The sequence below is a fragment of the Tenrec ecaudatus genome, chromosome 3, assembly GCF_050624435.1.
Source record: "Tenrec ecaudatus isolate mTenEca1 chromosome 3, mTenEca1.hap1, whole genome shotgun sequence".
Lineage (NCBI taxonomy): Eukaryota > Metazoa > Chordata > Mammalia > Afrosoricida > Tenrecidae > Tenrec > Tenrec ecaudatus.
Window position 1 is genome coordinate 44,232,518 of NC_134532.1, and position 13,589 is coordinate 44,246,106.

Consider the following 13,589-nt stretch of genomic DNA (forward strand, 5'->3'; position numbering starts at 1 on the left):
ATGCTCCTAATCAACTCAAAACATAATCTGTTAGGCAGAAACTTTCTAAATATAATGACTTTTAATCTGCCCACTAACACCTGAATCACAAATCATCACAATTAACTCCTAATTCCATCCCTTGATTCTTGTTCTTGAAGCAGGAACATTGATTAATCTCAGGACCTGACTTCTGATCATTAAGTACAGACTCAGTCTTTAGTACACTAAAACCCTAAGCTAGGCACCAAACCTAACACACTAAAAAAACTCATGCTGCTAATTATGTGTGTGGATCTGTCTCCCCTCCCACATTTTACCTAAATGTAAGGGACTGCCAGAGGTAGACATGCAAAATTAGGAGACACCAACACATCCTCTGTTTTCAGTTAACTTTTACAAATGGTTCATGAAATTTGGCAAAATGAAGGAATATATAAATGTTTAAATATGACAAAAGCGCGTACGACCAAGAGCTAGCCCAAGACATTTGTGGTCCTCTGCTCTACTGTGTCCTACACTCAAGGAGTCTTCTCTGCTATTAGACATATGCACATATGTGTTATACAATAACCAGGTGACCAAGAGCGAAATTGTACTTACTAATTTGTAGGTCACAATGTATCCTGGTATCTCCCTCAAAGATGTCGTGAAACTGTGTTTAATAAAACAAATAAATTAATGGATATTCTACCTTTGACTCCCTCCATTCCCTCTTTCTTAGGGACCTTCATGTCACAAGAGATGGAGGTGGTATCAAATTAAAAGTACTTATATTGGAACCATGATCTCCATTTTTCACAACATTTGACATTTCCCTCAGAATTAACGGCTTTGAGGAAGATGTAATACCCTAAAATATTTGAGTCTGTGACTGAGTTTTCAGAAAAGCAACCACTTAATCTCACAAGACATCCTTCAATGAGCTGCAGCTTCACCCCTTAAGTGTAAAGATGTTATTCCCAGGGACGTACTTTGGGTCCAGTGCCAGGAACTCCCTCTCAGCGCACACTGGGCTCTCCACTCTTGGAGAAGTAAGTCCTACAAGAGTCACTCGTGATAACAACAGTGGCAAACCCCATGCTGACTTCATCGGTTAAATCCTGACCAGGCACCTTGGGCGTGTGGATATCTAAATATACCTTGGAATGAAAGTGAGACCCGGATGTGGACAAATCAGCAACTAAGAAGCCATTAGTGAAGGTTTCAGAGTCAGCGTGTTAGCACAGGCTGAATATCATTGAGCTCAACCACAGGGGCTTCCTGAGGCAAAAGGCTATGTTCATCCCTGAGCCTGTCTTACATACCTACTAGCTGAGGGTACCTGGCGTGTAATAGGTCCCCATGCCCAGGTTCCAGGTACTCTTACCTTCCAGGAAGCACAAAATACCCAAGCAAGGATGATCAACACAGCACAGCCTGATCTGAAATCCAAATCCGCCCGAATTTCAGCACTTTCAATTATCTGCGTCCAGGCTCACCTAGATCCTTAGCAGGAGTTGGAAATAAAGGAAGGAATGCGAAAGACTGATTAAAGGGTAATCACCTTTAATTACTTCAGCATCATTATTAAATCAGTGAAATTTATACTCCAGGAGCCTTTCTTATTGGAATATCCATCCTTTGGTGAGTGCAGAAAATCAGGGGTTCTTAACCTTCCTAAGGCCACAACCCTTTCTTACAGTTCATCGTGTTGTAGTCCAAACATAAAATTATTTTCATTGTTACATCATAACTGTCATTCTGCGACTGTTATGAATCAGGTGAACCCTGTGAAAGGGTCCTTCTACTCCTAAAGGGTTTGCAATCACAGGTTGAGAACCACTGGTCCAGATGAAGGCAGAATAAACCCGGCGTGTATTGGGTGAAGTTGCTGTAGGAGGTGTTCTTAGGAAACACTTGGAGCTATAGGAACACCTTGCAAACACAGACACACAGGTGCACACATGAAAATATTAGCAAATAAGAACATCAAATGTACGCAGAAAATCCAAAGGCCAAGTGAAGTGAGAGACCATGAATAATATTTCATATAAAATAAGGGCTCACCCAAAACCCAGAGCTTAGCATCATGATCTGTGTGTTTGTTGCCTTATAAAATGTAATATTTGATGTCACTTTTTTCTCTTAATCTCATTTATCAAACAAGGTTTATTCATCAGTAAATTAACTCTCGTCAAACTTGATTGTGCATTGTTCACCCAGAACCACCCCTTAAATTTTATATATTATCTCTCTCTCTGTCTCTCTTTTTCACTCTCTTCCCTCTCTCTCTTTCTTTCTCCATTCTGTGTGGAATGCATAAATTTTTTCACATTTTTAATTTATGAATGCCAAGAGAGCACTACACCATCGTCGCAAGGCATAATTGTCAATGAAAGCAAATTAATTATAAATTAATTAAAAAGAATTTTTAGCTCAAGTATGTCTTTTTAATTATATGTATCTTATTAGGAGATGTTAAAATGAATGGGATTAACAATGAATGGTAAAATTTTTTATAACCATTGTTTGCAAAACTCCGCCCGGAAACACAGAGAAGACTAAGGCCAACATCAGCTTGAGACATGATGTCCCCTAGCTGGAGAGTACATTGCCAGAGAACCATACTGGTGATACATGGTGTGTAATGAGCCTGATCTGACCCTCACCTCCCTCCACAGTGGTGTGAACCAATAAGGGAGCAGAACAGGTCTGCAACGGGAGCCAAGCCCAGCCATAAAGCCCCTGAGTAGCTGCAAAAATAAACTCCAGACTAGGAGGAGCAGTTTCCAGAAATCCCCAGGACTGGTGGGGAGATAGTCATAAAGGTCAGCGGACAGACCTAGGATTATATATGCTTTCATGTTTGAGGGTTTTTTTTGCCCTAGTTTCCCCCCACCCCTTTTAAAATCAACATTTCTTTTTGTTTTGTCTACATTTAGTTGTTTTGCCTACCCATAGAGGCATGGGAAGCAACTGGACCAATTGTTCTGGAGGGCCTTGGGGGAGAAGAGTGGAGAGAGGTAGTGGTGATCAAACAATTCCACAGATAAGGGAACAACTATGGAATTAAATGAATAATGAAGAGGACTTAGACATCCTGGGGGTGTTAGAGCAATAGCAATTTAGCTGAGAGGCATTACTAAGAGGCAGAAAAGGGGTGAGTATGATGGTAGGACGGGGGGAATGTAAAAAGAAATACAGAAAAGATCTAGGAAGCAAAGATATGGATAGAGGTAAAAACATAACGGTGTACATATGTGAATATATTAAATCACAAAATAGAGGTATTGGATTATGTACATATATTTGTATGGCCATACATTGAGGAAGTGGATGGACTTTGGATTTCTACTACACAAGAATACTTTGTTCTAACAACTTGCCATTTTGCTGCATTTTTATTTGAACTCAAGTTAATTGGGTAAAAACATAACAATGGTTGAGAGAGAAGACTTAATAACACATTCTATGAGACCGGTAATAACTGATACCAGTATCAGATAATGATACTTCCAAAAACTGTAGACCAATAATGATAATGGAGCTACATGAAAAAAATACTTGTAAATATTAGAAACCGAGTCAGACAATATTTGTTCAATACTTTCGTGATTCCCTTCTTCCCTATCTGCTAAATCCTGTCCTTGATCTTACTTACATGATGGGGTAGCCTAGCAGGGGGTGAGTTCAGTTCCGGACATGAAAGTGACCAAAGGCCATTTCCTTGAGGGTCTCTTTTGTGAGTCTGAGTTTGGGTCCATATTTTTTCCCCACTCTCTCCAGGACTTTCTAATGGGATCCTTTTGGAGCATTTGGTAGCGGTGGCTGGGCACATCTCCTTCTGCTGATCAAACACTAACTGTAGGTCAGCAACCCAATGGGAAGTAGCTTGTATAAACGAGGGAAACTTTTGGGTTCTCATTGCATGCTATAGTGGGTGGGGTGGATCTACAATGAATGAACAAACCCCTGTTTGTGAGGAGGGTATAAGTTGGGCTGCTAACTTTAAGAATAGCACTTTGGAATCACCTATAACACCACAGGAGAACGAATGTGCGTTCTACTCCAGTAAAGATTTTCATTCTTGGAAACTCACCAGGGAAGTTCTACCCTGTCCTATAGTATCTATCTGAATCTGCACTGACTTGATGACAATAAGGTTTTTATGGCGGGGGTAGGGGAAAGGGAAATTAAAGATTTATCCATGGAAACAGAAAACTCACATGAAAGCAGGTGTGGTAGCTACATAGTTTCATTTCAACTTGATAAATAACTGTAGGAGTGGAGGTTAGCCTGTTAATCAGGTCACAACCTGATGATGCCTCCTGGGGGCATGACCTTCTCATGTAGAGCCTGCAAACTTCCACTCTTTTTCCCTGGAGCTGGGCTACCCTCTCTTTCTGCTTCACCTTCCTGCTATAGAGTCACTTGGAGAGCTGGAAGAGCCACATGGAAACCCACACCAGCCCTAAATGCTTCTACCACAATTTGATACAAAAGATTTTTCACTCACTGGCCTATGGTCTTCCTGCATTCCTCATCGTTGCATGTGCTGTGTGAATCTGAGGAGGAAATTATGGACCAGTATCAGACATGAGGGCTAATATCGGACTTATGATTGATCTGGATTGTGGTGTAACATTTTCTTGTTACCTATTAGTCATTGCTGTAAATCTCTTTCTTACATATATTTGAATGACCCTGGATTTTTTTCTCTAGTTAACCCAGTCTAACACAACAGGTATTTCCAGAGAATTCGCCCTTTAGTTGGAAAATCTAGACTACCTCCCAAGATCTATTGATAAGATGGCTCCATCAGAACTTGGAACATAAATCAGTTTTATTCAGAAAATATTGGCTGATAAGTGGCGTTTGTGCATTCCTGATTAAGTCAGGTGACAGTTTTCTGTACATTCTGTGGAACTATCTGACCATATTTGGAAATGTAACACAGTGTTACTATTCTCCTATCTCCATTTTCAGCCAGCGACTTTGGAATATGACTTGAACTTTCATAAAGGAATTCCCAAGTATATCAGGCATAAAAGAAGCACAATCCTTATGGATGCAAGTTAGTCGGGAAAATACTTCACTTTCATCTTTCCCATAAACACTTGTTCTGAGAGTCCTGGCAGCCAAGAGTTCCTTGCAGGAAACAAATTTAAATTTAAAATAACTCAACTTGGAAAAGCCTTCCCCACGGTCCATAGACTTGACCTCTTGGACCGATTGAAACACAAGGGATTTTAAATTAAATTAGCGGAGTGCATGAATCATAATAAGCACCATAGAAGAACATAACTCTCATGTTTAACTGTCCCCAAAGCTTCATGACAAAATCAAACAAGGAGATAGTACAAATTCCAACTCTAAGGACAGGCAAGTTTAACAACCATTCTATATTCTACGTTCTTCCATACCCTTTTCAGTGCTCTTGCTTAATTTTTATTTTTAAATTTTGTTAAACTGACATATAACTTACCTAGATGTGCATGCTAGATACTTCTCTTTTCCTTAAAATCAGTCAAACACTACAGTGCTTTAGGTTGCAGAATAATTCGTTACCACAAGGTTTAGCAAGGGCCTTAGTTATCGCTTGACCCCCATTAATACCTTGCAGGATTGGATTGTTGGGTGTTTCCATGTAGTTAGGAGGGTGCACATCCAGGGAATCTGATCACAGGCTTACACACCCAACGTACATGATTTTATTTCACCCACGTCACCCATGCACTGTGTCTGCTATGAGGGAAAGTACTGCTGCCTTGGCCTTTGTTATATGAGTCTTTGCAGCTGCAGTCTCAGCCACAGCTGTGGGCACTCTGGTGCGGACCACCTCTCCTTGGCCCCTCCCTCAGCCCCACCCCAGGCCAGTCAGGCCCCACCCACCCCATCACCAGGCACCTGTGTTGCTGCCTCAGCAGAAATGGGCGGGGAAGAGCTTCCTTGAGAGGAAGTGAAGGCAGAGATCCTACTCCTCCCTGACCCCGCCAGCTCCTCCCACCCCAGGTCACACTCAGAAAGGGCCAGAAGAGGAGGTGTCTTAGCTGAAACTATATCTCAGAGCAAGAAAGCTGCTGTCCGTTCTCTGCTCTCACTGCCAGAGAAGCGCCCACAGCCTGACCACCCCTTTAGTGGCCCTCCCAGGTGGGAGGCACTGGGCCCCGGAAAATGTATGTGGGCAGAGGCCATTTTAGTCCAGCTGACTAGGGTGCAAGCGCCTTTTCTCTCCCCCCAGGAACCCTGCCGGCACTTCTCTTGGTGAGAGGTGGGCCGGTGTCCCTGAGGTCGGTCCTATTTCCCCGCTTTCGGGATGGTTGGGGTTCATGGTGGGAGTCCCTGTTGGAGAAAAGGGATCCCACCTGGGGTTTTGAGCTTCAGGGTTCCCTGTTTCTCTCTTTGCGGGTCTCCTAATTCCCCTCCCTTGTTTCTTTCCACACAGGGACGCATCCTCCCCTAGATTCCTTGCTCCTCCTCAGCTCAAAGGTGAGCCCCGGTGTCTTGTTCTGCTGACCTCCCACTGGACCCGACCAGAGTCTGTTCTAGGGGCAAGATCTCTTGCTGGTCTGTGACAGAAACGTCTTTGCTGGCTTTAAAATATTGATAGTGGCATTTTTATTACTCCATGTTTATATTTTTATCTATATCTTACTGTTTTTTTTTCCTTTCCACTAAAATTTGTTTCAGTTTGTTATGTTTTTTGTTGGGTTTCTCAGTTTGTGAAGCACAGCAGTGGCTGCCTACAGATAAGAAATGATGGGAGGGTTTGTAGGGGATGTCTGGTTGGGGTGGGTGGTAGGTGGGGTCTGAGTTGGGGAAGGGGAGGCGTTTTGGGGAGCAAACAATGAAGGAAGACGGGAACCGAGCACTAGAACTATGGTGATGACAGAAGTCATTTAAAGGTGATTTAATCATGGTGGGAAAAAAGACAATGTTCAATTGATTGTTGTTCAAATTGTACAATTCTTCTTGAGATGTTTGAATTGTTGAATTGTGGGATATGTGTATTAAGTTCCCCAAAAGGTATTAAAAAAAAAAGAAGGTCTCCATCATGTAAACTAACGAACTAAATAAACTATGCATGAGTCAAAAACCAAAGCGAAACAAGCAAACCAAACACTAGGTAGTGCCCACGTTTTTGATTTTTTTCTCTGAGATGCAAATGGAAGTGGCCCTGAAACGGGCCCTTGGGATTTGAACGTTGTGAGGCTGAAGGACAATTTACTTGGAGCTAGTGTAGTGGGCAATGGCCTTGGTGCCCTTGGCCATGGCGTGCTTGTCCAGCTGTCCTGGTAGTAGCAGGTGCACAGCCATCTGAATGTCCCAGGCGGTGATTGCCAAGTAGTTTGGAATATGGAGTTTAGATGATGTGGGTGATGTACATGAAGGTGGCATTGTTCAACAAGTTCACGATGCCCATGACCCTGGATGCTGGAGTCCGTGTGGACTTCCTTGAGCACCTTGTGCAAATACACAGAGTAGGCCTCCTTCCTCCGCTGACATTTCTTGCTGTGCTTCCACTGAGCCATAGCTGCATCCTTTTGGGGCCCCTCCATGGGGCAGGGACTTAGCGGGGTCAGCTGGGTTGTTTGACTGGGACGGTACACCTGGAAAAGGTAACACAGGTGTCCTAAGGCGAGCTCAGGGAGGACAGAAACTCTTGTGGAGAGGCAGTGAAAAGGCTAGCTTGATCTTGATTTTCAGTACGAATACAGACCATGAAAGCGTAGACTTGTGATCCTTCTGACCTATTGACTTTTAAGCAGGAGGTGTCAGAAAAGTTCCCACAGGGATAAGTGGCATGTGGTGGCCAAGCTTTCACAGCGACTGTCTGATGTCTCCCACTGCCCTCTTCTTTGCTGTCTACCCCCCCAGGGAGGAGGCTATACATAGATTCTTGTAATCAGTTGCCCTTTTCTACCTCACATTCCCTCCACGCTCCAGGCATTGCCACTCTCATCACTGGTCCTGAAGGAGTCATTTGTCCTGGATTTCCTGTGTTTCTAGTTGATATGTGTACCAATGTACATCCTTTGGTCTAGTCAGATTTGTAAGGTAGAATTGGCCAATCCAGATTTGTAAGGTAGATCATGATAGTGAGGGGGGGCAAGCATTTAAGAACTAGAGGAAAGTTATATGTTTCATCGTTGCTACCCTGCACCCTGACTGGCTCATCTCCTCCCCACAATCCTTCAGTAAGAGGGTGTCCGGTTGGCTACCGATGGGCTTTGAGTGTGCCCTCTGCACTCACCCACATTAACAATGATATGATTTTTTGTTTCTTGATGCGTGATACCTGATCCTTTCTACAGCTCGTGGTCACACAGGCTGATATTCTTCCATGTGGGCTTTGTTGCTTCTGAACTAGATGGCTACTTTTCTATCTTCGAGCCTTTAAGACCCCAGATGCTATATCTTTTGATAGCCGGGCAAGATCAGCTTTCTTCACCACATTTGCTTATGCACACGTTTGCCTTCATTGATCATATCAGGAAGGTGTGAACCCACTGATAGGATTTTTAGTTCTTTGATGTCTGATAACTGGTCCCTTTTGCACCTCTTGTTCAGACTGACTAGTGTACTTCTTCCATGTGGGCTGATACGTCTCAGCTAGATGGCCACTTGTTTATCTTCAAGCCTTTAAGACCCCAGATGCTATATCTTTTGATAATAAGGTACCATTAGCTTTCTTCCTCAAGGTAATATCTTTCCAGCACTGTAAAAAGGTGTTGTTCCCCTGATACATCCAATGCAATGTAGCTGTTGATCTCTTGACTGTTACTATCACCATTTAGAGTGCTTTTTTTTTTTGGGGGGGGGGGTGTTCATAAACTAACCTTTCCTGGAAGGAGTTAAAATTACTCAAGCTTAGATTAAGAATGTTGATCAAGGTAGGATTCAGATCATGACAGTGGAGGGGGGTGAGAGGAAGGTTTTTGGAACTAGAGAAAAGTTCTATTTTTCATTGTTTCTACATTGCACCCTGACTGGCCTGTCTCCTCCCAAAGACCCTTCTGTAAGGGGATGTCCAGTGGCCTACAAATGGGCTTGCAAACCTGGCTAGACCAGATGATGTACACTGGTACAGATAAGAACTGGAAACACAGGGAATCCAGGGCGGATGATCACCTCAGGACCAGTGGTGTGAGTGGCAATACTGGGAGGGAATTGGGAGGGTGGGTTGGAAAGGGGGAACTGATTTCAAGGATCTACATGTGACCTCCTTCCTGGGGGGCAGACAACAGAAAAGTGGGTGAAGGGAGACATGGGACAAAGCAAGTTATGACAAAATTATAATTTATAAATTATCAAGTGTTCCTGATGGAGTGGGGAGTGGGCAGGGAGGGGAAAAATGAGGATCTGATGCCAGAGGCTTGGGTGAAGAGCAAATGTTTTGAGAATAATGAGGACAGCAAATGTATAAATGTGCTTTACACAATGGATGTATGTACGGATTGTGATAAGAGTTGTATGAGCCCATAATAAAATGATTTTTTTTAAAAGAAAGAATGTTGATCAAGTACGTCCAACCTTGTTCTTTAACCAGCCTGCCTCAGAGCTCTGAGATTGAAACCTGGACTTAATGCCTAGGGGAATGGTGAGCCTTATATTCCAAATATTTATAACAACTAGATATGACAGAGTCAAAGATAAATTGTGTATTTTTCTAGTAACCTGACTTGCATACTATTTTTATAGGGGCACAAACATACACCCCTGTCAAATAACTGCCACTTCACAACTCCCTGACTAAGAAACTCTCTGAGGGTTGAAAAGGGCAATGTCAGTGACATCAAAGGAGGATATCCGACTAGCCATGTCAGGCTAATGTCTCTCTAATTTATCACAGCTTAGCCTCTTCCCACCACATTCGTTTTGTGTTCCTACCCCTCCGGGCTCCTGGTTGAGCAAGTTTCACAAGTTGTGCCAAGATACTAGCTTTTTATCTCTCCCTAGATGTCCAAAACTATGGGTGAGATGTGGGTGTTATAGTGAGATAATCAGGGGAAAGGATAAAAAAATGTAAAGGGGAAGAAATTGTTGTTAGAAAGGTACACAGATAGTATCAGCACTGAAATCATTGATCACACCTCATAATTCTGTAAAATTTTAAAGTACATTGTAAATGTTTTTATAGCAATAAAACTAGCATAAGAATATTATAGCAATGAGTTTACTGACTTGGCTTGAAATTTTCAGATTCTTCCTGAAAATTCACCTATTTTGATAACAAATTAAAGTGTGTGGGTTCCTCTTCGAAGTCAACCATTCAAAACCTAGGTCAACACTCAACTTAAGCATTGAACTCCCAAGGCTATACAATAATCCAGGGTCATAATTGCCTTTTGGGAACACCTGGAATCCATTCATCCTCTGAGGCTAGGAAATACCTGCTTCTATTACATGAATGTCAATGAAGGGGACCTGACGAAGAGAAGAATGGACATTATTAGCATAGCGTGGGCCCTGTCTTTACAACAAATACCTCTGTTTGGATCCTAATCTTCAGCTCAGGGGCTCAGGGTGGTCTCTCTTAGGGCAAGAAGTTCAAGCCAACACTCTGACATACCTAAGTGATCACTCCTCTTCTTTTTCAGGTTGCAGATTGGCCACACATAACAAAATACAGTCTTGTCTATGGAGCCAGAAACATGGGAGTGCTGTCTTGCACACTTAAGCATCACAAGGATTTGAACTTCTGGACGGCTGTGAACCAAATTCTGGACGGTTGTGAACCAAATCCATTCACCTGACTCCAAATTTCCTAGTGTCTCTGCTTGCTATTTAGAGAGTGCATTGATTTTTCTTCCAGAAGCTGTACTACAAAATGGTGAGTTCTACAGAAACCTAGGGCATTTTCATTATACAGAGTAAGGTCAGATAAAAATCACTGGAAACCTGAGGTTAGATTATAAGGTAAAAATATGATGGGCGGGGGTCAAGGGATGGAGTTTTATGAAGCAGTCTATTACTATCAAATGCATATGTGGTTCCAAGCACTAATAACTGTGATGGTCTTCCTTATGTGCCTTGAGGCTTCTTTTATAAGGTATCAGCATCCCAGTTTGGGCCTTGGTTTTTGGAAATATGCAATAAAATTCCTGAGTAGAGTCTAGATATAAAGGTCTACCAAAGGACATGAATTCTTAGCTCATTCAAAGTGACCATTGCTTCTTCACTACAGTTTTCTTTATTCCATCAGCCAGTGAAATATTTTCTTTAGATTTTTAGAGATGGTAGATTTGGCTCTTACACTGTTGGACATATCTACTCATGGCCTCATCAAAAGAATGAGTCTGAATGAAATGTGTCCATTTGGTCAATAAGTGGGAATTCCTGTTCTTTATATTTATCTATGGTGATTGTAAGCCCTGTAAAAACATTCCTCACTGGTAATGCCCCTTTGTACAACAGAATGAAATCCTGCCTAGGCTTGCAGTGTCTTTACCTTGCCTTACATAATTAACACCATTATTGTACTGTTATTAAAAACACAGCCACTGAAGGTGGTTTTATTTTTCTTGACTGTTTTCAAAAATCAAACAATTGTGTCTCTTTCTTCAGAGGATCCCATTCATAACATGTACCATGTATTGAGGATGATACCTCATCATCTTTGATTTTTAATACCATTTGTCCTGTACTTATTCCTAGAGACCAAAATAAAAAAAAATACAAACTCACTGCCAAAGAAGTGATTCCAAAACAGAGTAGCTTTAAAGTTGTGGGTAGAACTGCCCCGGAGGTTTCTTGCACTGTAAGTATGTATGGGCATAGAAACTTTGTCTTTCTCAAGTGAAATGACTGATACTTTCAAAGTACTGACCCAGCAGTTAGCTCACTGTACTACCATTGCTCCATTGTCCATGATAGATTTGTTTATTCTTCTTGCTGTCTGTGGTATACTCAACATTCTGCACCAATATCATAAAATTCACACGAATTAATTTACATTTTTTCTGATTGATTGCCCATTTGAAAACGTGCATATGGGGTGATGAAAATATCATGGATTGAGCCAAGCTCACCTTAGTCCTAAAATGGCACCTTTGCTTTCTGCACTTTAAGTAGGCCCTTGGCAGAAGATTGCCCAATTAAATAGGTGATTTGAGTTCTTGATAGCTGGTTCCAAGGATAATGATGATGGATTCAGTAATACATAAATCTTGATTTCAAATCATGCTCAAACTCTGCTGGGGTTGCTGAATAATTCAATTGTGTGTGTTGTTATAATGATGCTCAATGTTATAATATTTGACCTTCATTAGTTATTTCTTCACATTCTCCTCACTTTCAACCAGAAAGATCAGTTTCTACTTCACAGCTTTTTAAAGTGATTGTCTCCTATCCATATGTTTAATGTTTAGATGATTTTTTCAAAAATTATTAAATATAGACTGGGCATTTCCTGATTTTAAAATTTGCAGCATCCCATTGTTCTCTTTGAATAGCTTCCCTTTTTCCCTACTGTAACAATTACCATAAAGACAAGAAGACAGGGGAATATTGGTATGGTATACTCTTAATCCAATCTTTTACTGGAACCATTTGATATCACCCATAATATCATAAGTTCTGATTCCAGAAGTTGTTTTCCATTTACTTGAGTGCCAAGCAGTTCTGTTGATCTAGTATTGCAGCTCTATTTTGTATTAGTTTCAGCAGAATTTTGCATGTGTGTCATAAAATATTGTTTGAAAAATTTCACATCTATTTAAATATCTCCTTTTTTTTTAATGCACAACAATATGGAGAACCACCAGTCTATGGACAAATACTTGTTTTCCAAATTCGAGAGCATAGACCATTTCAAGATTTGCATGTGTTTGATTAAACATATTCATTGGTATTCAGTCAATTACTCAAGACACGTTTAGCTGGAATACTTCAGAGCACATTTGAATTATATATTGAAGCCTTTCAGTTGTTAATCATATGCTATTTCATGAAGTGGTTAATGGGAAGCAAAAAAAAATCTGGAAGACCAATAAGATGCCAGTCTTGCAGTATTTTTAATTGTTAATATTTCAACATTCACTTATTTTCTATAAATATATGTGTGTATATATATATTAATAGAAAGAGAGAGATCACTGTGGAACGTGTTTTACCTCCTCTCCATAAATACACCCCCACCTATCTCTCACATACCACAGGGAGATATAGGAAGAGAAATAGAAAGAGAGAGATATAATGGAATATGTTGTTTATAGTGGAGAATTGCTGAAATATTATAAACTCTTAGAGTTAGGTTGTACCCTCGATTTTAGAAGTCCATGTGAGCAGTGATAAGCTTATTATTTTAAAAACTTGAGACTTTACACAGTGAGTATGAAAAAATGGAATTAAAGGTAATGTATATTTTTCACAAAAAATATTGAAGGTTCTTCATATTGATAAGTCTATAGGATGAGATGAAACTTTTGGAGAAGTGAATATATATGACTAGAATAATGGGCAAACCCTACGGTAGACCTTATAAAACCCATAACCATGTGTCAAATCACAATATAAAGAAAATTTCTCAGGATTATATGCCTCATTTTTCTGTTCACACATATTTGACTGCTTAGTCCTCAAATGAAGCAGATCCTGTGGGTTATTTTAGGATTCAGTGACTGTTC